This window comes from Saccopteryx leptura, chromosome 6 (assembly GCF_036850995.1).
Source record: "Saccopteryx leptura isolate mSacLep1 chromosome 6, mSacLep1_pri_phased_curated, whole genome shotgun sequence".
NCBI classification, from domain to species: Eukaryota; Metazoa; Chordata; class Mammalia; order Chiroptera; family Emballonuridae; genus Saccopteryx; species Saccopteryx leptura.
In genome coordinates, this window is record NC_089508.1 from 140,611,581 (window position 1) to 140,639,389 (window position 27,809).

A 27,809-nucleotide genomic window follows, 5' to 3' on the forward strand; every position below is an offset into this window, starting at 1 on the left:
ATGTTTTCTTATCCATTCAGCTATCCTGTGTCTTTTAATTGGATGATTTAATTCACTTGTATTAATGCTTATTATTATTTTTGTACTTTTTCAAAGAGAGAAGCGGCGGTGGGAAGAGGAGGCAAACAGTCTCCCGCATGTCCCCGACCGGGATCAACCTGGCATACCCACCAGGGGGCAATGCTCGGCCTCTCTGGGTACTTGCTTTGCTGCAATCGGAGCCATTCTAACACCTGAAGCAGAGGCCATGGAGCCATCCTCAGCACCAGGGCTAACTCTGCTCCAGTGGAGCCTTGGCTGCAGGAGAGGAAGAGAGAGACAGAGAGGAAGTAGAGGGGGAAGGGTGGAGAAGCAGATGGGTGCTTCTCCAGTGTGCCCTGACCAGGAATTGAACCAGGAACATCCACACACTGGGCTGACGCTCTAGCGCTGAGCCAACCAACCAGGGCCTAGTATGAATATTTATTATTAATATTTACTGCCATTTTCTTTATATATATGTTCCTCATTGTTGTTTGTTGTTATTGTTGTTGTCGTTTTTCTTCTTCTCCTCCTTCTCTTTAATCTTTTTCCTCTTCTTCTTCTTCTTCATCTTCTTCCTCGTCCTCCTCCTCCTCCTTCTCTTCTTCTGCTGTAAGCAGATCCTTTAATATTTCCTGCAGTACTACTTTGGTGGTAATGAACTACGTTAGCTTTTTGGGGTTATTTGGTTTGGGAAGCTCCTCATTTGGCCTCCAATTTAAAATGATAGCCTTGTTGGAAAGAGTAGTCTTGGTTATAGGTACTTGAATTTCATCACATTGACTATTTTTTGCCAATCCTTTCAGGTATGAAGAGTATGTTTCTGTTGAGAAATCAGCTGACAGACTTATGAGAGCACACTGTAGGTAACTAACTCTGTCCCTCTTGCTGCTTTTAAGATTCTCTTTGTCAGGAATTTGGCATGGTGATGGGGCCAACTTGGACTTGGTGAACATGTTAAGGACACTACTCTTTTATGGATTCTTGCTGTATTGGCCAAGAGTTTGCTTAAAGGCTTCTAATCACTGTAAAAAAAAAAAAATAGAAGACTGAATAAAGAAGATGGGGCACATATACACCATGGTATACTATTCAGCTAGAAGAAATGATGACATCGGATCACTTACAGCAGAATGGTGGAATCTTGATAACATTATGTGGAGTGAAATAAGTGAATCAGAAAAAAACAAGAACTGCAGGATTCCATACATTGGTGGGACATAAAAATGAGACTAAGAGACATGGACAGGAGTGGGGTGGTTATGGGGGGTGGGGGGAGGGGAGAAGGGGGAGGGGTACAAAGAAAACTGGATAGAGGGTGACGGAGGACGATCTCTCTTTGGGTGATGGGTATGTAACAACTAAATGACAAGATAACCTGGAAATGTTTTCTTTGAATATATGTACCCTGATTTATTGATGTCACCTCATTAAAATAAAAATTTATTTATAAAAAAAAAATCTCAATCACTGTGTTGGTTCCCTGTGCAGTGACTGCCCCCCGAGGCAGAGTTGTTCCCAGCAGGGAATGGTGCTTGCCAGTCTCTTTCTTTGGATGTGCCACTTGTATGGCCAGTTGGGTTAAAGTCTGGTATTTCCTGTAGCCCAACACTGATTGTGTTGGTTTTGGTTCTCCTTAGGTAGAGTTCAGGGACAGATCTATGTCAGGTGTTGTGTGTAACTGGCCTTGAGCTATCTGTCAGGAATTATCACGTTATTCACTATTTGTGGCATCTGCTGAGCCTGGGTGTATGTAGGAGGGGTGAGTCTCTGTACAAGGTTCGACTTCCTCCAGCTTAGAGCTGGGGACAGATTTATGAAAGTTCTAAGGGTTTTCGAGGTTCACCACTACCTGATACCTGACAGCTACACTGCCACCCCTCAAGGTTTCCTGGTCTTCCTCTAGAACGTTCTGAAGAAAGACCGGGTGCCACCTGCCTTCCCCTCTGCAGGAGCAAGTTCAAAAGAGTGATACCACCTGGCACTAGGGAGGAGATATCAAAAGAGTCTCCCATTGAGGGTGGTACCCAAAGACCCCACAGGAAAGGACTAAGCACTTTTTCCTGGTCTCAGACAATAGCTTCTGAGAGATACACATTGAGAATGTCTCAACTCTGTGCAAAACTGATCCCTGCAGAGCTGAGACTTGGGAAGGCATATTTAGTCTACCATTTGTGGTAGAACCAGCAGGCCTGTAAGAGGGGGTTGGGCACTTCTTTTTCTTCCCAAGCAAAATCCTTCTGCTTTCAAGAAAGGTCCTGTTCTGAGCAGCTCTCCAATATCTTTGTGGGACTTAGCAAGGCAGGGCCACTAGCTGTGAGAGAGATAGGCCAAATAAGTCTCCCATTGGGAGAAGAGTGAGGCCTGAGCTTGCAGGAGAGATCGTAGCGGTCCCCTTATGATATAGCCACACATTTCTGGTTTTGCCCATCTTATTCAGGACAAACCTTTCCTGGAAATGGGCTCTGAAATTCCCAGCGCTGTGCAGCATCTGATTCTCCTGTCAGACTGAACTCAGCACAGTGAAGCCACAGGGACTGGAAGGGCAGGCCAAGTGACTCAACAGATGGGGCTGGGAGCACCTTCTGTGCACTTGAGGTGGGAAAGATTGGTCCCATTTCCAAGCTTCACAGTCCAATCACTGTCTGAGTCTCTGCCAAGAATTTCTCCAGAAAAAGAGCTCCCCAATGGAGCCTGCTGGTTCAGCCTACAGACCCTTCTGCAGGACCCAAGCATGGTGGAGTCCTGTCACAAGTCGTTGGATGACTGGGCAATGCACTTGCCAACTGATACTGTAACTATAGGAGTGCTCGACCCTGGGAAGGCAACACCTGTTTCTAGCAGACTCCTTTCTCTCCCAGGTGGGCCAAATCCCCCCTGATTTTCGCCACCAGATGCTACATGGATGACTCTCTCCTTCAATGAGAAATCAGAAAAGACTGGCTCACAAAACAGATGAAAACTGGAATCAGCTGTTTCAAAATGAGCTAAAAGACATGAAGGAAAACAGTGGAAAAAAAGTGAAAGACCATGTCGATGGAGGGAACGGGCAGTTATTACCTACAGGAGACAGAATTTTTGCTGGAATAAGGAAAAAAGTTCTAGAAATATTTAGTAAATGCTGGGAAGTGCTACCATGGTTGTTTGGTTTGTGTTGATCTCTTTCGATGATGGGTTGGAGAGATTAAAAAACTGTCCTGCACCCTCTATCTTTCTGAAATCCTGCGAAGTATTTTGACTTAATTATTTTAAATTTAAGTGGTAGTGATGGTTGCATAATAATAGCATGATGTAATTAATATGATTGAATTGTATACTGAAAAGTAGTTAAAATTGTAAATTGTGTTTTACTGTAATAAAAAATAATGAAAGAATAACATAAATCAGAAATAGGTGATATGATAGAACACAGGACAGAATTAATGACAAAAGAAAAAATCAGAAATGAAGATTAAATTAAATTTATAGAAAAAAAAAGAATTGAAAAAAATGGATAATACCTTAAGAAAACAAGAATTTTATTTTATTTTTTTTAGCAAGAGAGTTGAGGGGTGGGACAGACAGGTACAAACAGATGGGAAGAGAGAGAAATGAGAAGCATCACTCATACTTGCAGCACCTTAGTTGTAAATTGATTGCTTTCTCATATGTGCCTTGATCGGGGGAGGGGTATTGGGGGGAGAGAAAGGGCCCAGCTGAGCCAGTGACTCCGACATGGGGCTTCAGCCAGCGAACCTTGGGCTCAAGCAAGCGACCATAGGATTATATCTATGATCCCAACCTCAAGCCAGTGACCCTGTGCTCAAGTCAGATGAGCCCACACTCAAGCTGGTGACCTCAGGGTTTTGAGCCTGGGTCCTCAGCATTCCAGGCCAACACTCCATTTACTGCGCCACTGCCTTGTCAAGCAATAACATATTTAGAAATCAAAATAAATTTAAAAAGAATCTAAAGAAATGGCAAATATAAAAGGTAGGTAAAGAAGCCAGGGCATTTTTGAAAAAGTAATTTAAATACATGTATGGGTTTAGTATACCATAAAAGTAACATTTCAGCCTGACCTGTGATGGCGCAGTGGATAAAGTGTCGACCTGGAAATGCTGAGGTCGCCAGTTCAAAACCCTGGGCTTGCCTGGTCAAGGCACATATGGGAGTTGATGCCTCCAGCTCCTCCCCCCTTCTCTCTCTCTCTCTCTCTCTCTCTCTCTGTCTCTCCTCTCTCTCCCTCTCTGTCTCTCTCTCTCTCCTCTCTAAAAATGAATAAAAATAAAAAAAAAAGTAACATTTCAAATTAGTGGAACAGACCCTGTCTGATTGGATCAGTAGTAGAGCATCTGCCCAGCATATGGATGTCCAGGGTTTAATGGAGAAATTACCATCTGCTTCTTCACCCCTCCCCCTACAATCTCTCTCCCCTTGATTGGTTAGGGAGTTGTCACCACTTCTCCTCAGGATGGTTCCGTGGCCTCAGCCTTTGGCACTAAAAATACCTTGGTTGCTAAGCAATGGAACAATGCCCCAGGTGGTCAAAGCATTGGCACCAGACAGGGTTGCAGAGTGAGTCCTGGTTGGAGTGCATGCTGGAGTATCTCTTTTCCCCCATGCTCTCACTTAATTTAAAAAAATTAAAAAATAGTAGTGGAACATAATCATCAATAACTTGTAGTACACATATGTTGGATTATAAGTAATTTTCTGCAGGACCCACAGCATGTTAAATGAAGTGACTCTAAGGGAGGAGGGAAATTAGTGGTTGGGGAACTTCAGGAAAAGGGTAAATTTTTACTGAATTCTATCATGTGAATCTATTACCTCTGAAGTTCAACTAACTGAGTTCAAACCCCAGCTCCCCCAATAGCTAACTCTTAATCTTGGGCAAACCCTTGACACTCTTCAAGCCTATATCCTTATCTGTGAAATGGGATGAGTATGTTAGCCTGGTGCTGCGTGGCACAGAATAAACTCTTGAGAAATGTAAATTACTGGTAGAAACAACTAAATGTCTGTCAACTGATGAGTGGATAAACAAAGTGGTAGATCCATTCAACACAATAGTATACAGTCATAGAAAGTACAGTACTGACCCACGCTATAACATGGGTAACTTTTCTACATGCTAATTGAAAGAAGCCAGACAAAAAGGTCACACATTGTATTCCTTCATATACATGAAATCTCAAGAAAACACACACCCATCCAGACAGAAAGCGGATTAGTAGTCACCAGGGGCTGGAAGAAGGAGGAAGCATGGAGTGACAGCTAATGGTTAAGGGGCTTTCTTTCTGGGCTGATGGAAACATTATGGGTTAGATCAGGGGTAGTCAACCATTTTATACCTACTGCCCACTTTTGTATCTCTTAGTAGTAAAATTTTTTAACTGCCCACTGGTTCCACAGTAATGGAGATTTATAAAGTAAGGAAGTAACTTTACTTTATAAAATTTATAAAGCAGAGTTACAGCATATAATAATAATTACTTACCAAGTACTTTATGTCATATTTTTGTTAAGTTTGGCAGAGTAAATCTTTATAAAACAACTTACTATAGTTAAATCTATCTTTTTATTTATACTTTGGTTGCTCCGCTACAGCCCACCATGAAAGCTGGAACGCCCACTAGTGGGCAGTAGGAACCATGTTGACTACCACTGGGTTAGATAATGGTGATGGTTGCACAAGCTTGTGAATGTACTAAATGTCACTGAAGGGAAAGTTTAAAATGAATTTTATATTATGTAAATTATATATCAATTAAAAATATTTTTTAAAATGCAAATTGCCCATATTCATATGGTGATGATTTCCATCTATACCCTTTCCTATTCCATTCCCTTTCATGCCCCACCCCCACTATTACCCACACTATCTTCCTCCTGCTGCCTGCCAGAGGCCTCCAAGGAGGGTCTCATATCTGACACCTGCATCCTATGGCAGAACAAGTGAAGACCCAGTGTACATTTATGCCTATTGCTTTTCCCAGGTGGAAATGGATGCTTCTAGCAGATATTTATGTGGGCTTCAGTTGATGGGGGAATTTAGACAAGGTGGCACATGCAGCCCGGGTCAGGGTAGTGGCCCTGTCTACCTCTCAAGTTAATATAGACATCTTCTAAACGTTGATCTTATGCACCAACCACCTCTGGATGCTGTGCTCTGAAAGTCTGATTGGCCACCTACAGGCAGTAGTAAATACTAAGAACTTTGGAGACTGGCCTCAAATTGAGGCTTTCTTCCACCACATGCAATGTGACCTAAGCCCATTGCTGACCCGCATGAGTAAAGAGATGCAGTGATGCTAGCCATGCGTGTTGTGAAGGGAAGCTGAAGGAATGCATTAGAGGGTCTGCTGCGTAGGTGTTGAGTAAATGGTGATTTCGATCCCAACTCTGTTTGGGTGGGCCTCCTACTGCTGTAGCAGTTCCCCTGCCTAGGCCCCTGACCTTGGTCACTGGCCCCCAGGTAACTGTAGGTAGATTCCCCTGATTTGTACTTACCTTCCCCAATGACAATCACATGGATAAGGCAACCCAAACCTTTTGGAAATGTATCCTGACTCTGTTTTCTGAGATAGTTGTCTGGTGCTAATGAATCATAAGGCCTGCATTAACAAGACACCTTTTACCCTTCTCCTGGTCGACCTGGACTCTTTTTCTGCCATCTTCAACTCTGTCCAGCGTTTATCCTTTTACCCCTAACCTCATCCCCTGCTTCATCTGACACATTGTCCCCCTCGCTTGCTTCTCTATAAACCGGTAACATATCTCTTTCAAACTTTGGCCATGGATATTCTTACTTTTTCCTCTGTTCTTACCCCATTTGCATTATTCAAACTTCCAACTTGCAATTCTTTATTCTCAGGGAGCCTTTCATTCCCACTCCCACCAAACAAAAATTACAAGAAACAGCATTTCAAAACTCAAGAGGCTCTTTCATTACTCATCTACTAATGCTATTATTTTATTTAACTTTATTGTTTTAAAATACATCAGAAAAGAGAAATTTAGAACTATCTATGAAAAAAACAGCTGGTATCCAAAGTGGCACCAACATTTCTAGTGTGTCTTATCTTGCATACCCGTAGGAGCGAGAAATTTCCATTTCTTCTATCCTGGCAATGAGATATTTTCCCAAGGCGAAGTTATAGGCAACATTCTCACCCTCAAGTTGAGCCTTCTTCTTCATGGCTTCCCGCTCTGGCCTCTGCCAGTCTGTGATGGGCGTTGACATGACTGGCCCACGAATATCAGGTTTCCTCCATGCAATTGGTTGTAAAGCAAAGTCTTCAAGTAGATACCGGTTCTGTGACTTGAGTGGGGTCTGGGGCTTGGTCACAGCAGTGTGAACAGGGTCCCTCTGGAACAATGTGCAAGATGATATTCTGTAAGGTGCAGGCCTAGAAGAGGCAGACTGAGGGTCACTAGGCCTGGTAGGGTTGGTCCAGCCTGGCCAGGCTAAGTTGGTCAAAATTGGTCTGGCTGGTCTGGCAGAAACTGCCAAAGATGCAGGAGTTGGCTGGGATGAACCAACTGCAATGGACTGAGCAGACTTAGAACCAAGGCGGGCAGCGTGGGTTAAATCTGGTTGGGCTGGGTAGGTGGAAATTGGCACAGCAGGTCTGGCAGGACCTGTCAAAGATGCAGGATTCAGCCAGGAGGAATTGACTGCAGTAGACTGAGTGGAGTTAGAACCAGTCCGGGTGGGGTCAGCCCCAGCGGGCCGATGTGATGCCAGACACTGGCCTGTGAGGAACAGGTCGAGCATGAGGCTTGTCCACAGTTGGAAACACCAAAGGTACCAACCTGACCTTGCCAGGAGGTGGCAGCTCGTACTGAGGTGGTGATGAACTTTCTATTTCAGCACTGCTGACTGGCTTCTGTGGTTTGGCATGAGTTTTCTCAGGACCTTTAGCCTCACGTGGCGTATCCGGGCATCACTTGATAGTTGGGGCTGGCTGGTGGCCTTTGGTGTAGCTTGAGTTTCCCAAGACCCTGGATGAAGAGAGTTCCGTTTTCTTATCAAGCTTCTTCCCCAGAGCATGAAACACCTGCACAGACTGCAGCATGTGCATACCCAGGGAGCTTCGAGGCTTTCTGAAGGTCTCTTGGATCAGCTCAGGTTGATTTCTCCTCCGCTTCATTTTGGGAATGGTTGACTTCTTTTGTGCCTTGACCTTTTTCCCTCCTTGATTGCAGTCTTCAGCTCTTTTCGAGTTCTTTTCTTTGGTTCTTTTTGTCTTTTCCTGCTCAGGGCCATTATGTTTGCTGAGCCTGCTGGATGCCCGTTTCTGAGGTTTGCTGTTGGAATCCTTAGCCATGTTCACAGGAACCCCATCACTGGCTGCAGCCTTGCACATCCCCACTTCTCCCATGAGCACGCAGTCAGGGCTCTCAGGCTGGAATTTGGCCTTGGGAGCATCACTGTTAGGCTCAGAAGCTGTATGTTTGTTCCTCCTGGCTTGAACGGAGAGAGTCTGTGTGACACTTGACCTTCTCTGCAGTTCATTGAACTAGATGGCTCTAGTGTCTATGGTTTTGCCCACTATGGGGAATTTAGATTGATCTAGATCATCCAAGGAACTTAACAGCTGTGGAAGGTAAATATCCTCCACCAGTGCAGCGATGACTTCCAAACCATCATTAAGCTTAGTCCCATGTTCAACTGTCAGTTGGTCCACCAGACTCAAGCTATTGTTTTCCAGCCCAGTGCTTTCACAGCCCAGGTGCTCCTCTTGCCCAAGGGGATCATCAACACAGGCCAGGAGCTGGTGGATTTCTGGGATTTCTAAAGGGGGCAGTGGAGGATCTTGGTTTTCTGTTGGCTTGGATTTAATATCATCAGAATTCTTCTTCTCCTTTTGTTCTTGGCTTGGAGCTGGAGGCATTGTCAGAAAATCACTAAGACTATAAATAGGAGCAACCTTTGAAATGTCCCCAGGCTCAGATGGTGGGTTTTTCTCAGGTGTCGGTACATTTTTATTACTGCAGGATGTTGGGAGTTTTGGAGTTGGTGGTAGACAAATTGTTTGGCCTGGAGGTTGCAGTCCCAGGGAAGACTCCATCTCCAGGGATGTCTCCATCACTACAAAGAAATCAAGGAGAAGTCAGTCAGTCTTGGTAAGTGCAATGCTCCCTCTATCACCAGTGCAGCAATCGTATCCTTCCAACAAAGGGGAAGACATTTCTACTAGTCTCTGTTAGGGATCAGAGAGTGCACTACACTAAGAGATAGGAGGCAAGTGTTCTAGTTCTTACTGGTCACCTTTAGATGTCCTTGATTTTCTTTATAATTCACAGGGTTTTTGTAATTAAAAAAAAGTAAAGGTCATATTTTAAATGTTTTCCAGGCCTAGCTTCCTCATAGGGTACCCTTTTCATGCTCTCACTCTCCTGAGTGAACAAGAACACTTCATACCATAGAGTAGGAGAGGGAAGGGAGCTAATCCTAATAAAATATATAAGCAAGGACAGACTGTTGGCATGCTTGCTATGAAGAAGATCTTGGAACACAAAAAGTAGACTCCTGGCATAAAAGTAAGAAAACTTTAGCCCTGGCCCGATAGCTCATTTGGTTAGAGCATCATCTCAACCCACTAACATTACCATTTCGATTCCCAGACAGGGCACATACAGAAACAGATTGATGTTTCTGTCTGTCTGTCTCTCTCTCCCCCTTTTCTTTCCTCTCTCCCTAAAATCAATACAATAAATTTTTAAAAAAGAAAAGAAAAATTTAAGCTCGTACTATCAAAATAAGAGATCTGAAGTTCCTTCCAAAGAAACAAAAGCAATACATCAGGGAAGAAAGTTCATAACAGTGTACAGTACAGGGGTCTAATCCAGGAGGGCCGTGAAAAGTGTGCCATTTCTTGGTATGCTCTTGGGGTTCTCATACATAGAGCATATGTGGCCATTACAGTGTTCCCCCTTCCCACCTCTATCAGCTGTCTTCAGCTAACAAAGCGTCTGAGATTGGAGAGCACTGACTGAAGGTAATAGTTATTAAAGGCACAGGACAGAAATTCTACCTGTATGTGTACTCAGAACTTGCCAGCTCAGAATGACCCTGGTTTTGAATGCTGACCTCTTCCATCTTGTTGGTTGTACTCACCTTGCAAACTTGTCTCTGTGATGGGTTGAGCAGACGCAGAGTAGCAGATTGCAGAGGTAGAGGCTGGTGGTATCACATTTGTGGGCTGAGCCTCCTTTAGTACCATGAGCACATGTGGTTGAGGGACAGAGGCCCTGCTATGTGTGTAAAACACGGAGCCATAAGATTGCAGGTAGGTGCCCAGTTCTCCAGATAGCAGGAACCTCACTGTGTCTTTATTATAGTAATACATGTGACTTCCTTCCTGGTAGGGAAGTGACAGGCTGTGTCCCTGATTTGGTATCTGAGGCGGTGCCCCCTGGGTGAAGATGGCATAAAGTGGTGAATACAGGGGAACCATGTTATTGGCATCTGGAGTTTTAAGACACTGGGATGCCATGGCCGTGGAGGACACAGCTGTGGCCTGCTCTGCGACAGAAACAGTGAAGTCTCTGAGTGATGATGACTTCATCTCAGTGCCTCCTGGAGAGTCCACTCAAAAGTACCAGCATAGGAAGCAACTGAATGGACACTTGCCTCTGGCCAGCAACTCCAGATAGCATAATTGTGCTAGAATGCTGGTAAAGATGGGCACTTCCCATGAGTGGCTGGAAAGAGGTGCCAGAGGCTGATGGCAGTAGCCATGCTGAACTGCCGGCTGGAGCAGAGACCCCAGAGAAATTGGAGACACTTCCTGTTAAGGAAGCTACATTGCTCACTACAGGAAAAGAGCTCTGCAGAGAATTTGAGGTTCCAATTAAAGGTGGATGTTGGAAAGTCTCTGTAGGTAAGAAGAGCGTGATTGGGAAAAAAGAAATCAGTGAGATCGATAAACTCTCACTATGTTTGAAGTATGGCATTATCTTAGGATTGTTGCTATCAGAAAGCCTCCAATGGCAGTCCTCACTGAGATATCAAAAATGGAACAGTTTGTGATGGGAGTGAGTGCCGGAGCTGTTTGCTGCTCTTCTGTATTAACTTCCTCTGCTCCCAACATGGGAAGAAATGTGCAGAAGACCCAAGTATTGTGGTTCCTACACTGTTCTCTAGGCCCTAGAGCAGGGGTCTCAAACCCGCGGCCTGCCGAACAATTTTGTGCGGCCCACAGACTAATCCACGAAGTTCAAAATATTTGTTCCCAACGTGGGCAGAAATGTGCAGAAGATCCAAGTGTTGTGGTTCCTACACTGTTCTCTAGGCCCTAGAGTCTAGGGTAGATGCAGTCACTTGCTGCCATATCTGTCTCTCTATTGAGCCTGCACTAGGGATTGATGTGTCTGCTCTTTCCTAGAGGCAAAGCATTGAGAACCAGGAGTCTTTGAAGTGTGTCTGTTCTCACAGTCTCACTATGTGAGTGAGGAAACAGAGTCTCAGACATATAGGATAGGCTTCCTCATGTTCTGAATTATGTTAGTATTATCAGCAGGTTAAGGTTACATAACCTAAGGATCCCGACTTCCTTTCCAGGACTCTGCTCTGAGCACTACACTGCGAAATGTTTGGAACAATAGAACTTTGAAAGGAGGTGCTATTTTTGTGCCTAGAAAACAGTGTATGTAGTACCCTAGTAATCTTCAGTGTCTCATTTTTCCTGCAGAGACCACATGCCATTCACTAAAATTTAGGTATAGCTTAGTCCAGTTGTTCATGAGTCATTCTTATTCTTTTCAGGCCTGGTTTCTGATCCTACCTCAAAATGTCTATTTGGGATTTAGTTTCTCAAGAAACTAAATTTTGAAAGAAAAATGTTATTTAAACTATAATAGTTAGTTTTTGGTACTTATCTGTGAAGTAGTTATAAAAGTAGCTACATAATGATTCATAACAGTAAGTGTTATATTACATACGATTTGTATGGGTAAAGTTATAAGTTCTGGAAAGACAAAGAGAAAAGTCATGAAAAACATATCGCAGAACTAAAAAGAAATGTAAAGCTATGAATGAACACTCAAGCATAGAGCAAGCATCTAATCATAATACATTTACTAATAAATGAAATTGTTTTATACTTGCAATATTACATAAGTGGACATACCTCTCCTATTTTAGTAACTACTATTAACCAAAAAGCTGCCCACAGTAGCAGGTGATTTTGAAAGAATTCTTAGCTAGTACATACAGACAGAAAAATATATCAATAAAAACTGAATAGTGAGCAGCAAAATGTAATAAATGTAGATGTATAGGTAGTTCCACTGTCTATAGACAAATATTTTTTTAAAAAACTGGTATAGTTACAAATGCCTCTTATAGGTGGTGAATATCCTAAAGATATAAAGAAGTCACAAAGCTCTTAAGCAAAGAAGTAAACAATGCAATTAAAAAAAGAGAGAGGACCTGAATGGACAGCTCTCCCAAGAGGCCATACAATTGGTCAATAGATATATGAAAAGATACTCACCTTCACCAGCTATTCAAGAAATGCAAATCTAAACTACAATGAGATACCACCTGTTGGATTGGCTATTATTAACAAGACAGGTAATAGCAAATGTCGGAGAAATTGTAGAAGGAAAGCAACCCTCATTCACTGCTGGTGGGAATGCAAATTAGTACAACCGTTATGGAAGAAAGTATGGTGGTTCTTCAAAAAATTAGGAATAGAATTACCATATTACCCAGCAATCCCTGTCTTGGGTATCTGCCCCCAAAACTAAAAAACATTGTTTTGTAAAGACACATACACCCCACGTTCATCACAGCATTAATCACAGTGACCAAGACATGGAAACAGCCAAAGTGTCCCTTGATAGAGGACTGCATAAAGATGATGTGCTACATATATAAAATGGAATACTACTCAGCCATAAGAAATAATGACATAGTGACATTTATGACAATATGATGGACCTTGAGAACATTATGCTCAGTGAAATAAGTACATCAGAAGAAGCTGAGAACTATATGATTTCACACAAAGGTGGGATATAAAACTGAGACTCATGAACATATATAGATCAAAGTGAAGTGGTTACCAGGGGAAGGGAACATGGGCGAGGGGTATGAGGGAGGCGGTGGGGGAAGGGTGTAAAAAGGGACAAATATAAGGTGATGGAAAATGATTTGATTTGGGTGATGGGTATACAACATAATCATCAGTTCAAATGCTATAAAAATGTTTACCTGTAGCCTCTTTACTCTTATTGATCAATGTTACTGTGTTGAAGTTAATTTTCTAAATAAAATTTAAACATGGAAAAAAAATGAAAGAAACACCGGTATAAAGCAGGAAGAAAATTAAGTGTAAAGGAATTCCATGAAGGTGCTCATTCATATATTTCTTAATATTATTGAGCAAAGAACAGATCTTAAATCTATTAGAAATATATATTTTGCCCTGGCTGGCTGGCTCAGTGACTGGAGTGTCAGTTCAACATATGGATGTCCTGGGTTAGATTCCCGGTCAGGGCACATGGGACAAGTGGCCATCTGCTTTTCTTTCTTCTCCCTCAGCCCTTTCTCTCACTCTTCCCCACCCGCAGCCAGTGGCTCCGTTGATTCCAGCGTTGACCTGAGAACTGAGGATGGCTCATTTGTTAGAGCATCTGCTGCAGGTGCTAAAACAATCTCAATTGATTCGAGCATTAGCTCCAGTCAGGGCTAATGTTTATTTTATTGATTTTAGAGGGAAAGGAAAGGAGAAAAAGAGTGAGATATAAGATCATTAATCTGATCCTGTGTGTGCCCACACCAAGGATCGAACCAGCAACCTCTGCGCTTGGAAACTATGCTTTAATCAGCTGAGCATGGGCATGGAGGTTTTTATGGTTTTCTTAAAACATAGATTATAATTATCTTTAAGATCCAGGAAAGTGTCATACCCAAAGCCTTAGAAACCATTATCACTGGAATCCAAATAAAAAAATAAATGTGGGGATCCACAGTGGGCTCCACAAATTTGGTTTAGATAAATGTGGAATGAGAGATGTGGGACTTGACCGTTTCTTTTTCTTCTTAGGTAGTTAAGTTCTAAACACATGGTGGTGGTTTATCGGTATGTTGTGTGTGTGCCGAAGAAAATACCTGTGATGATGAACAGCAGCTTTGATATAAACATACTTATCACACACTGGAATCAGTCTTTCTGATTCAAGTTAGGAGCTATGGAGGGACCTGGAAACTATTATGTTAATTGAAATAAGCCAAGTAGAGAAAGAAAAATATTATATGACCTTACTCATTTGAGGAATCCAAGGAATAATGAGACCTGAGGAACAGAATTGAGACAGAGGAGGGATCAAAGGGACCAGAGGAAAAGAGGACAGAGGGAAAGGGGATGATAGGATGTGATAACCTGAAGGGAAGAGGGGAGAGCAAGGGAGATGTTCAGGGGAATAGGGGCAAGGGGGGAGGCATTCGGGGTGACCCTAGAATCTATGTAAACACAATTAAATTTTAAAAAGTAAAAAAAAAATTAAGTTTATTTTTAGCAGACAAAGCATCAACATCACTTAAATCAGAATGAAATGCAACACTGAAATTCTGTTTCATCCAGCTCCTAGATACCAGCTTTGCGAGTTTCCTGTTTAAAGGAGACTTCATATCTAAAACAGACTTTTAAATCTTTATGCTTCAAAGTGTCAATTGCCACTTTTCAGAAAGGCAATAGACAAACAACTGAGTATGTTTTTTGGTTCAGCTGCTTTGCCTAGTGATATCCTATTCAGGCCTTCCTTTTTTGTCTAGTTTATTCATGTAAGCATTTGTTAAAATCAGCTTAATTGTGCCCTCTGCTGACTCTACACTCTTCTTCTGTTACAATTGAAAATCTTTGGTTCCCCTCCACATTCCGTTCCAACCACTTTTTGGCTCTTGAAAGCTCCTCCAAGCTCTCTTCTTCATCCGTTCAGGTTCCCCTCCTTCATTCTGCTGCTTCCCTCCCTCCTGGTGCCCTTTGGCCTGTGCTGATGAACACAATCCTCAAGTTTCTTACATTTAAATACTTGCCTCCCTATAGCCCATTACCCTCCATCTTCTCTCCCTGTTTTCTCTTTTTACCTAGTTTGGATAGAAAACTCCAAAATCAGGTGAATATTATAGTTTGAACAGCACTAAATTGAAAATACTGACATTGAAACATTAAGCATGGGAGACTATTACGCATGAGACATCTTGTATATATATTGTGCTAGTTCTTTCCACCACCCCAGTTTTCTCCATCCTTCTCTTAAAAAATCTCAAGAAGTGTTGATTTCATTTTCTATATAGGTGCTCTTTTAAGACACTGTGTTAGAAAAGTTAGGGATTAGCGAGAACAACTGATCTTACACGGTGATTAAATAGATGAGGGAAAAACAAATTTTGTGAGAGTCACTGAGTTGTCCATGGTCACACAGCCAGTAAATGTCAAAATCAAAACTGAAATCAGTTCTTCCAATTTCTAGATCAATACTTTTCACCATTATTGTATATTATTTTTGTTTACACTACTCTTAAATTTAGGGGCAAAAATTATCTAATAATATCTTTAGCAAGTTTTATTCATTACCTGACATGATAAAGAAGAAGAGGATATGTTAGCAATAGATTCAATGGATGAGGAGACAATACTGATGTCTGACTGGCTAGAGCCAAAGAGTGCATGTGTCCAGTACAAGAGTCACTGGTCACTGGTTACTGGTTACTGGCCACTGGTCAGTTGCAATGATCTAACTGTATTTACAAATCCATGGAGACTCCAAGGTTCTCTCAGATGGTTTGGTGAGAGAAAGATGTCACAAAGAATGCAGTTTAAAGGGCTGAGAGAGCCAATAGATTGGTCAGATTGCCAACAAGAAAACAGGATTGGACAGAGGGAGCGGTAGGGGAACTAAGCCAACACCTTTATGGCTGAGCTCTGGGGACTATCTGATCGTCAGCAAGACGTGTGTGATCATCTCGTGTTCCCAGGGCTCTTTTATTAGGGAAATAGTCTCACTATTACTTTCTTTTTTTTGTTCTCTCACTGTTTCTAAATGACATTCATTAACAAAATTAACTAGTAATTACTTATATTTTTTACGATATAGTATCTAACATACATATCTTTCATTACATATAGTATATTGTTAGTTTCTGTAGAAAGAAAGAAATGGGACAGGTAGTTTGCACAATTATATTTGTCCTGAAATTACATCAGTCCAGCTTGAGTGATTTGACAACAACCTTTGAGGAGCAAAGGAAGGGGATTCAGGAGTTCTTTTTGTGAAGAAGTTAAAAAACAACTTGCTGCAGACCAGCGTGGCTCCAAATAATGGTGCGGAATTAAGGAAACACACTTTGTCAAAACAAAAACGATGGGACCTGGAGGACTCCTCAAACTGCCTGGCAGTATCCGAGTGCCTCATAGCCCCAATTCCCTTTATTATATAGACATATGCAAATCAAGGACCCTGATACAAAGTTGCACATCAAAGGCTAAGACAGGAACTCTCCCAAGACAAAAACAGGATACACTAGTGAAACCTTCCCTTCAGGTTTATCCCATCTTATCTTCCCCTTTCCCTCTGTCCTCTTTCCCTCTGGTCCCTTGATCCCTCCACTGTCTCTATTCCATTCCTAAGTTCTCATTATTCCTTGGATTCCTCAAATGAGTGAGGTCATATGATATTTTTCTTTCTCTACCTGGCTTATTTCACTCAACATATTAGTTTCCAGGTCCCTGCATATTGTTGCAAAAGGTAATATTTCCTTCTTTTTCATAGCCCCATAGTATCCCATTGTATATATGTACCACAGCTTTTTAATACACTCATCCACTGACGGTCACTTGGGCTATTTCCAGATCTTTGCTATTGTGAACAATGCTGCCATAAACATGGGGGTGCATTTCTTTTTTTCAGTTGGTGATATGGTGTCCTTGGGATATATTCCTGTAAATGGGATGGCTGGGTCAAAGGGCAGTTCCATTTTTAATTTTTTGAGGAATCTTCATACTGTTTTCCACAGTGGCTGCACCAGTCTGCATTCCCACCAGCAGTGCAGGAGGGTTCCCCTTTCTCCACATCCTCTCCAGCACCTATCCTGTGTTGTTTTGTTAATAAGCGCCATTCTGACTGGTGTGAGGTGGTATCTCATTGTGGTTTTAATTTGCATTTCTCTAATGATTAGTGATGTTGAACATTTTTCATTTGTCTATTGGTCATCTGTATGTCCTCTTTGGAGAAGTGTCTATTCATTTCTTGAGCCCATTTTTTGATTAGATTGTTTGTCTTCCTGGTGTTGAGTTTTACAAGTTCTTTATAAATTTTGGTTATTGATCCCTTATCAGATGTATTGTCAAGCATGTTCTCCCATTGTGTGGTTTGTCTTTTTATTCTGTTCATATTGTCTTTAGCTGTGCAAAAGCTTTTTAGTTTGATATAGCCCCATTTGTTTATCCTTTCTTTTACTTCATTTGCCTGTGGAGATAAATCAGCAAAGATATTGCTGTGATAGATGTCTGTGAGCTTACTACCTAAGTTTTCTTCTAGGATACTTATGGTTTCACGATTTACATTTAAGTCCTTTATCTATTTTGAGTTTATTTTTGTGCATGGTGTAAGTTGGTGGTCTAGTTTAAATTTTTTCAGGTAGCTATCCAGTTTTCCCAACACCATTTGTTAAAGAGACTGTATTTACTCTACTGTATGCTCTTACCTCCTTTGTCAAATATCAATTGTCCATAACAATGTGGGTTTATTTCTGGGTTCTCTGTTCTGTTCCATTGATCTATATGCCTGTTCTTATGCCAGTACCAAGCTGTTTTGAGTACAATGACCTTGTAGTATAACTTGATATCAGGAAGTGTGATACCTCACACTTTATTCTTCTTTTTCAAGATTGCTGAGGTTATTCGTGTTCTTTTTTGGTTCCATATAAATTTTTGGAATATGTGTTCTATATCTTTGAAGTATGTCATTGGTATTTTAATTGGTATTGCATTGAATTTATAAATTGCTTTGGGTAATATAGACATTTAAATTATGTTTATTCTTCCTAACCATGAGCACGGTATATGCTTTCACTTGTTTGTGTTTTTTTTTTATTTCTCTTATCAATGTTTTATAATTTTCTGAGTACAAGTCTTTAACCTCCTTTGTTAAATTTACACCTAGGTACTTTATTTTTTTGTTGCAATAGTAAAGGGGATTGTTTCTTTAATTTCTCTTTCTGACAGTTCATTCTTCATATATAAAAATGTCTCTGAATTCTGTGCATAAATTTTATATCCTTCCACCTTGCTTAATTTGTTTATTAGATCCAGTAGTTTTTTTGACTGAGACTAGGGTTTTCTATATACAATATCATATCATCTGCAAATAATGATAGTTTTCTTCTTCTTTCCCAATTTGATGCCTTTTATTTCTTCTTCTTGTCTGATTGCTGTAGCTAGGACTTCCAGCACCATCTTGAATAAGAGTGGTGAAAGGGGGCACCCCTACCTTGTTGCTGATTTTAGGGGAATTGCTTTTAAATTTTGTCTATTAAGTTATAATGTTGGCTGTGGGTTTGTCATAGATGGCCTTTATCATGTTGAGGTATGTTCCCTGTATTCCCACTTTGTGGAGAATTTTGATCTTTAATGGGTGCTGGATTTTATCAAATGTTTTTTCTGCATCTATTGAAATTATCATGTGGTTTTTCTCCTTTTTTTTTTTGTTTATGTAGTGAACCACATTAATTGATTTACAAATGTTGTACCATCCTTGCCTTCCCAGAATAAATCCCACTTGATCATGATGTATGAATTTTTTCAAGTATTGCTGGATCCGGTTTGCTAATATTTTGTTAACGATTTTAGCATGTAAATTCATCAGGGATATTGGCCTATAATTTTCTTTCTTTATGTTGTCTTTGCCTGGTTTTGGAATCAGAATTATGCTCACCTCATAAAAGGAACTTGGAAGTGTTCCTTCCTCCTGAATTTTTTGAAATACCTTGAGAAGGATAGGAATTAGTTCTTCTTTGAATATTTGGTAGAATTCACCAGTGAAGCCATCGGGCCCAGGAGTTTTGTTTTTTGGGAGCTTTTTGATAACTGTTTTGATCTCTTTTGTTGTAATCGGTCTGTTTAGGTTTTCTGATTCTTCCAGATTGATTTTTGGAAGATTATATGTTTCAAGGAATTTGTCCATTTCATCTAGGTTGTTTAAGTTTTTGGCATACAATTCTTTATAGTATTTTCTTACAATATTTTGTATTTCTGTTGTGTCGTTTGTTATTTCTCCACTCCCATTTCTAATTTTATTTATTTGAGTGCTCTCTCTTCTTTTCTTGGTGAGTCTTGTTAAAGGTTCATTGATCTTGTTTACCCTTTCAAAGAACTAGCTCTTGGTTTCATTGATCCTCCGTATTGTTTTTTTAGCTTCTATGTCATTTATTTCTGCTCTGATCTTTATTATTTCCATCCTTTTACTACGTCTGGGCCTTACTTGCTGTTCTTTTTCTAGTTCTTTTAGATTAAGGGTTAGGTTGTTTATTTGAGCTTTTTCAAGCTTCTTAAGTAATGCATGTAGTGCTATGAACTTCCCTCTCAGGACTGCTTTTGCTGTGTACCATAAATTTTGAGTTGTTTTTGCTCATTATCATTTGTTTCTAGGAATTTTTATATATCTTCTTTGATTTCATTGTTAACCCATTTGTTATTTAATAACATGCTATTTAGTTTCCATATGTTTGAGTATTTTTCAGTTTTTCTGTTGTGGTTCATTTCTAGTTTAATGCCATTGTGATCAGAGAAAGTGCTTGATATGATTTCAATCTTCTTAAATTTGTTGAAACTGCTTTTGTGTCCTAACATGTGGTCTATCTTAGAGAATGTTCCATGAGCACTTGAAAAGAATGTATATTTTGCTGCCTTAGGGTGAAAGGTTCTAAAGATATCTATTAAATCAGTTGATCTAGTGCATTTTATAAGTCTGCTGTTCGTTGTTAATTTTCTTTCTTGAGGATCTATCTAGTGATGTTAGTGGGGTACTGAAATCTCATACTATTATAGTATTGCTGTTGATCTCGCCCTTTATATCCATCAAAGTCTGCTTTATATATTTAGGTGCTCCTATATTAGGTACGTAGATATTTATCATGGTTATATCTTCCTGTTGGATTGTTCCCTTTATCATTATGTTGTGACATTCTTTATCTCTTACTATAGTCTTTGTTTTAAAGTCCACTTTGTCTGATATAAGTATTGCTACCCCAGTGTTGTTGTTGTTTTATTTCCATTTGCATGAAATATTTTTTTACATCTTTTTACCTTCAGTCTATGTGCATCTTTTGTTTTAAGGTGTGTCTCTTGTAGGCAGCGTAAGTACAGGTCCTGTTTTCTTATCCATGCAGCTACCCTATATCTTTTGATTGGATCATTTAAACCATTTACATTTAAGGTTATTATTGATGTGTAGTTGTTTATTGCCATATTATTTTTTTAATTTTTATTAATTTTAATGGGGTGACATCAATAAATCAGGATACATATGTTCAAAGAAAACCTGTCCAGAATATCTTGTCATTCAATTATGTTGCATACCCATCACCCAAAGTCAGATTGTCCTCTATCACCTTCTATCTAGTTTTCTTTGTGCCCCTTCCTCTCCCCACTCCCCTCTCCCTCCCCCCCCCCATAACCACCACACTCTTATCAATGTCTCTTATGCTCGTTTTTATGTCCCACCTGTGTATGGAATCATGCAGTTCTTAGTATTTCCTGATTTACTTATTTCACTCTGAATAATGTTATTAAGATCCAACCATTTTGTTGTAAATAATCCAATATCATCATCTCTTATGGCTGAGTAGTATTCCATAGTGTATATGTACCACATCTTCTTTATTCAATCATCTATTGAAGGGCTTTTTGGTTGTTTCCATGTGTTGGCCACTGTGAACAATGCTGCAATGAACATGGGGCTACATGTATCTTTACTTATCAATGTTTCTGAGTTTTGGGGGTATATACCCAGTAGAGGGATTGCTGGGTCATAAGGTAGTTCTATTTTCTGTGTTTTGAGGAACCACCATACTTTCTTCCATAATGGTTGTACTACTTTACATTCCCACCAACAGTGAATGAGGGTTCCTTTTTCTCCACAGCCTCTCGAACATTTGCTATTACCTGTCTTGTTGATAATAGGTAATCTAACAGGTGTAAGGTGGTATCTCATTGCAGTTTTGATTTTCATTTCTCTAATAACTAATGAAGTTGAGCATCTTTTCATATATCTGTTGGCCATTTGTATTTCTTCCTGGGAGAACTGTCTGTTCATGTCCTCTTCCCATTTTTTTTATTGGATTGTTTGTTTGTTGTTGAATTTTATGTTCTTTGTATATTTTGGATATTAGGCCCTTATCTGAGCTGTTGTTTGAAAATATCATTTCCCATTTAGTTGGCTGTCCATTTATTTTGTTGTCAGTTTCTCTTGCTGAGCAAAAACTTCTTAGTCTGATGTACTCTCATTCATTTATTTTTTTTCTTTACTTCTCTTGCCTATGGAGTCAAATTTATAAAATGCTCTTTAAAACCAAGATCTGTGAGTTTAGTACCTATGTCTTCTTCTATGTACTTTATTGTTTCAGGTCTTATATTTAGGTCTTTGATCCATTTTGAATTAATTTTAGTACAAGGGGACAAACTGTCATCGAGTTTCGTTATATTTGCATGTGGCTTTCCAGTTTTCCCAGCACCATTTGTTGAAGAGGCTTTCTTTTCTCCATTGTGTGTTATTGGCCCCTTTATCAAAAGTTATTTGACCATATATGTATGGTTTTATTTCTGGACTTTCTATTATGTTCCATTGGTCTGAGTGTCTATTTTTCTGCCAATACCATGCTGTATTGATTGTCGTGACTCTATAATATAGTTTGAAGTCAGGTATTGTAATGCCCCCACCTTCATTCTTTTTCTTTAGGATTGCATTGGCTATTCAGGGTTTTTTATAGTTCCATATAAATCTGATGATTTTTTGTTCCATTTCTTTTAAAAAATGTCACTGGAATTTTGATGGGAATTGCATTAAATTTGTATATTGCTTTGGATAATATGGCCATTTTGATTATATTTATTCTTCCTATCCAAGAATAAGAAATATTTTTCCATCTCATTATATCTTTTCGATTTCTCTTAACAATGCTTGTAGTTTTCATTATATAGGTCCTTTACATTCTTTGTTATGTGTTGATTCCTAGGTATTTTATTTTTTTTGTTGAAATCGTGAATGGGATTATTTTTTTGAGTTCATTTTCTAATGTTTTCTTGTTTGTGTATAGAAAGGCTATGGACTTTTGTATATTAATTTTGTATCCTGTGACCTTACTGTATTGGCTTATTGTTTCTAGTAATCTTTTTGTGGAGTCTTTGGGGTTCTCGATGTATAGGATCATACATTCTGCAAAAAGTGATACCTTTACTTCTTCTTTTCTGATATGGATGCCTTTTATTTCTTTATCTTGACTGATTGCTCTGGTTAGAACTTCTAGCACCACGTGAAATAAGAGTGGAGAGAGTGGACACCTTTTCTTGTTCCTGATTTAAGGGGAAAAGTCCACAGTTTTATGCCATTTAATATGATGTTAGCTGATGATTTATCATATATGGCCTTTATCATGTTGATATATTTTCCTTCTATACCCATTTTGTTGAGTGTCTTAAACATAAAGTTGTGTTGTATTTTATCAAATACCTTTCCTGCATCTTTTGATAAGATCATGTGGTTTTTGTTCTTTGTTTTGTTGATATGGTGTATTACATTAACCATTTTATGTATATTGAACCATCCTTGAGATGCTGGGATGAATCCCACTTGATCATGATGTATTATTTTTTTAATATGTTGTTATATTCGATTTGCTAGTATTTTGTTTAGTATTTTAGCATCTGTATTCATTAGAGATATTGGTCTGTAGTTTTCTTTTTTTGTGCTGTCCTTCCTAGGTTTCGGTATGAGGGTTATGTTGGCCTCATAAAATGTGTTTGGACGTATTGCTTCTTCTTCGATTTTTTGGAATACTTTGACTAGAATAGGAACCAAGTCTTCTTTGAATGTTTGATAGAATTTACTAGTATAACCGTCTGGGCCTGGACTTTTATTTTTGGGGAGTGTTTTAATATTATTTTCTATTTTCTCCCTGCTAATTGGTCTGTTTAAGCTTTCTGCTTCTTCTTGACTCAGTCTAGGAAGTTTGTATTGTTGTAGGACTTTATCCATTTCTTCTAGATTGTTGAATTTAGTGGCATGTAGCTTTTCGTATTATTCTACAATAATTCTTTGTATATCTATAATATCTGTGGTGATTTCTCCTCTTTCATTTTGGATTTTGTTTATATGAGTCCTTTCTCTTTTTTCCTTGGTGAGTCTTTTTGTCAATTTTGTTGATCTTTTTGAAGAATCAGCTCCTTGTTTTATTAATTTTTTCTATAGTTTTTCTGTTCTCTATCTCATTTATTTCTGCTTTGAATTTTTATTATCTCCTTTCTTCAGCTGGTTTTGGGTTGTCTTTGTTCTTCTTTTTCTAGTTCCTTAAAATGTGAAGTTAAGTGGTTTACTTGGGCTCTCTTTTGTTTGTTCATATAGGCCTGAAGTGATATGAACCTTTCTCTTATTACTGCTTTTGCTGCATCGAATACGTTCTGATATGTCGTATTGTCATTTTCATTTGTCTGTATAGATCTTTTGATCTCTGTGCTTATTTCTTCTTTGAACCATTCACTTTTTTAAAGTATGTTGTTTAGTTTCCACATTTTTGTGGGGGTTTTTTCCTCTTTTTTGCAGTTCAATTCTAGTTTCAAGGCTCTATGATCAGAAAATATGCTTGGTACAATTTTGATTTTTCTGAATTTGCTGATGTTATTTTTGTGACCCAAATATGGTCAATTCTTGAGATTGTTCCATGTACACTAAAGAAAAAAATATACTCTGTCGCTTTGGGATGAAATATCCTGTAGATGTCTATCATATCCGGGTGCTCTAGTGTTTTGTTTAAGACCAATATATCTTTATTGATTTTCTGTTTGTATGAATGATCTAGAGCCGTCAGTGGTGTATTGACATCTCCAAGTATGATTGTATTTTTGTCAGTTTTTGTTTTAAGGTCAATAAGTAGCTGTCTTATATATTTTGGTGCCCCTTGATTTGGTGCATATATATTAAGAATTGTTATGTCTTCTTGATTCAATGTCCCCTTGTCCGTGAGTACTTTTGCTGTCTTGTAGTCAGCATTATTATATATGAGTATTGCTACACCTGCTTTTTTTTGGATGTTATTTGCTTGGAGTATTGTTTTCCAGCCTTTCACTTTGAATTTGTTTTTATCCTTGTTGCTTAGATGTGTTTCTTATAGGCAGCATACAGTTGGATTTTCTTTTTTAATCCATTCAGCTACTCTGTGTCTTTTTATTGGTGAGTTTAATCTATTTATATTTAGTGTAATTATTGACATTTGTGGGTTCCCTATTACCATTTTATAAATTGCTTTATGTTAGTTATATATCTTGTTTGATTCTTCTCTTTTGTTTTTCTATCATTTGTTTTTGTTTGGTTGTATTCCATACTTCTTCCCTCTGTTGTTACCTTTTTTAAGTTATGTGCTTCTGTGGTGTTTTTTTCAAGGGTGGTTATCATTAAATAATGAAAAAGGTACCTACCATGTTTATTGTAGTACACGATCTCCGTCCTCTTGCCCCCCCCTTTTTTTGTCACAGTTTAAATTTGGTTTTATTGTGATCTTGGTGGAGCATTTACTTGTGGTATTGTTTTGTTTTATTCTTTGTGTCTGGTTGGAAAACCTCCTTTAGTAATTCCTGGAGTGGGGGTTTTCTGATGATAAATTCTCTCATCTTTTCTGTATCTGTGAATGTTTTTATTTCTCCGTTGTAGTTGAAGGATAGTTTTGATGGATATAGTATTCTTGGCTGAAAGTTTCTCTTTTTCAGAACTTTAAATATTGGGGTTTACTCTCTTCTAGCTTGTAGAGTTTCTGTTGAGAAATCTGATGATAATCTAATAGTCCTTCCTTTATATGTTGTATTCTTTTTTTCCCTGGCTGCCTTGAGAATTTTTTCTTTGCCGTTGGTTTGTGCCAATTTCATTATTATGTGCCTTGGAGTAGGTTTGTTGAGGGTTAAGAAAACTCGGTGTTCTATTTGCTTCTTGAATTTGAGGCTTTAGTTCTTTCCACAGGCTTGGGAAGTTCTCATCTACTATTTGTTTGAATATGTTCTCCATTCCATTTTCTCACTCTTCTCCCTCTGATGTACCTATTATTCTTATGTTAGTCTTTTTGATGGAGTCAGACAATTCCTAGAGGGCTTTCTCATTTTTTTAAATTTTTGAGTCTCTTCTTCTCTCTCTTGAGCCTCAAGTTGCTTGTCTTCTATTTCACTTATCCTACCTTCTATCTGGCCTGTTCTATTAGCTAAGCTTGTTACCTCGTTTTTTAGCTCGTGAATTGAGTTTTTCATCTCTGTTTGATTTGTTTTTATAGTTTCAATTTCCTTGGTAATATATTCTTTGTGTTCATTGAGTTGTTTTCTGAGCTCCCTAAATTGCCTTTCTGTGTTTTCTTGTGTATCTCTGAGTATTTTTAGGATTTATATTTTAAATTCTCTATCATTTAACTCTAAGGTTTCCAATATATTAAATTTTGTCTCCATATCTTTTTCCTCATCTATCTGTGCTACATCTCTGTCTTTTGTATCCATGATATTCGATTTCCTTTTTCTTAATGGCATCTGAGGGTGGTTTTGTTGATATTACTAATTAAAATTAATAAAGAATAAAAAGTAAAAAAAGAAGAAAAAAATGGAAAAAAAGAGAAAATTTATTATTTCCCTTTTTTTCCTCCTCTCCTCTCATCTCCTCCTTGAGAAAAATTGTGATGAACTGTGAATTATATTGTGCTAAATGGAACAAAAACTATCTATAATGGAGGGCCTGAGTTAGGGAGAAGTGATAAAGGGGCAAAAAAGGATGTAGGGACCCACAAAATGCAAAAAAGGAAAAAAAAATTGGGTCAATAATAAAATGATTTGCTTGTAAGTGATGGTCAACTAAGAGATATAATGAGAGGGATAAGAGGGAAACAGGAAAAAGGGAAAAAAATTAAAAATTATTATTGTATTAAGTGGAGCTAAAAGTAGATAGAATGAAGAGCCAGGGTTGGGAGGAATGCTAATGAGTTAAAAAGCAAAGTATATAAAAAGCACCCAAAGTGCCACAAAGAAAAAATTTGACTCCCAAATAAAATAATTTGTTTGTGATTGAGGATTGAATGAGAGGAAAAGTAAAGGAGAAAAGAAGAAACTAATATAGAGGGAGAAAAAAAGAAAGAGGATAAAATGAAAAGAAGAAAAAAGAACAAAAAGAGGGATAGAGAGAGTTAAGGGTTTTGGAGTGCAACCCTCATAGAGAGAAAGGAAGAAGAAAAGAAAGAAAATGGGAAATGTAACACTTATGGGTGTAGTTCAAGAAGAGGAAAGAATAAGACAGGCAGAGAATAAAACGACCAAAGTGGAAGAAGAAGAAAATAATCAAGACAAGAAGTTGAAAGAAACAAACAAAAAAAATGGAAAAGGTTATAAAGTCTGTGGATTTTTCTTGATTTTGAGAGGCTATCTTCTTCCTTTTTCTTTCCTCTCCTTCTTCCTGGTTGGTGTCTCTGTATCCCAGGCTCTGCCCCTGTGGCACACTTAGGTAGAGATTTTCAGTTGATAAGTCTCTATGGCGATGTCCTATACTAGGTTTCAGTCTTGTTTGTAGTTGAGGCTTGTTAGCATTTGCAGGCTCTGACAATGAGAGAGTCCGTTTTCCCGGAGCCTCTCTCCTAATCTCTCCTTCCTGAATTAGCAGCCTGATGGTCCAGCTATGGAGTTGCTGCTGCCTCTGCCTGGGGAGTAAGAGGCTCAAAGAGCTGGGAAATCCCCACTCTATCCCCACTCAATGCAGGGCTCTGGGTAAGGCTCTGTCTTTCAGAGCCGCCAGCATAATAAAGTGGGCTGGGAGCCAATTGCTCTCAAGGTGCCTTTCTATGCGCCTCCAGGTGTGTCCAGTATGCCTCAGCACTCTGTGTGACCACTCTCCCCAGGCTTTTGCACTTTCTAACCTGTTTTGGCTGGGTTGAAGATGCCCTAGTTGCTGTTTGCAAAACAGGAGGTCTTACAAGCTGCAAAATCCCTCTTTTTAACGTATAGGCCTGAGTATAAAAGCTCTGCCAATCAGAAGTTGCCCCTACCCCTATGTTCGTATCAAGAGGCACTAAAAAATATCACGCCTCTTGTCTTAGATTGCTGACCTGAGAGAGATCTTGTCATTAGAGCCGCATAGGTCAGTTGGGAGGTGAGCAGACTGTGGCTTAAGCTAATTTCAGCGATTTGATCCGCAGATCTGCTCCCAAGTCAGACTGCAAGCTGCTTGCGTGCCCCTCCTCCCAACACTTGCGTTTTTTTTTTTCCCTTCCTGGGGCTGTTAGCTTGAATGGCTGGGTGAGGCGCCCTTCCATCTGAAGAAGTTCGGGTGTAGGGAAGTTCGCTTTTGTGCACTCCCCGTGCGCTGCTATTCAGAGTGCAGGAACCACACCGAGACTCTGGTCACAGCCCACGCAAGGAACCACAGCCTCTGACTCTGCCCCTCTGTCCGGGAACAGGGGTGCCTGCTCCCGGGGTGCTAGGAGTAATCTCTCGCACACTAGCTGCGCTCGCCAACCAGGATATCGGGGCTAATGGCGGCCGCCACTTGCCCGTCTGTGTCAT

General features: G+C 39.4%; 1 pseudogene; it reads right to left on the reverse strand.

Moving 5' to 3' along the window:
• Window positions 1-560: 560 nt before the first annotated feature.
• LOC136377183 (uncharacterized protein C2orf78-like) lies at window positions 561-27,809 on the reverse strand (annotated as a pseudogene).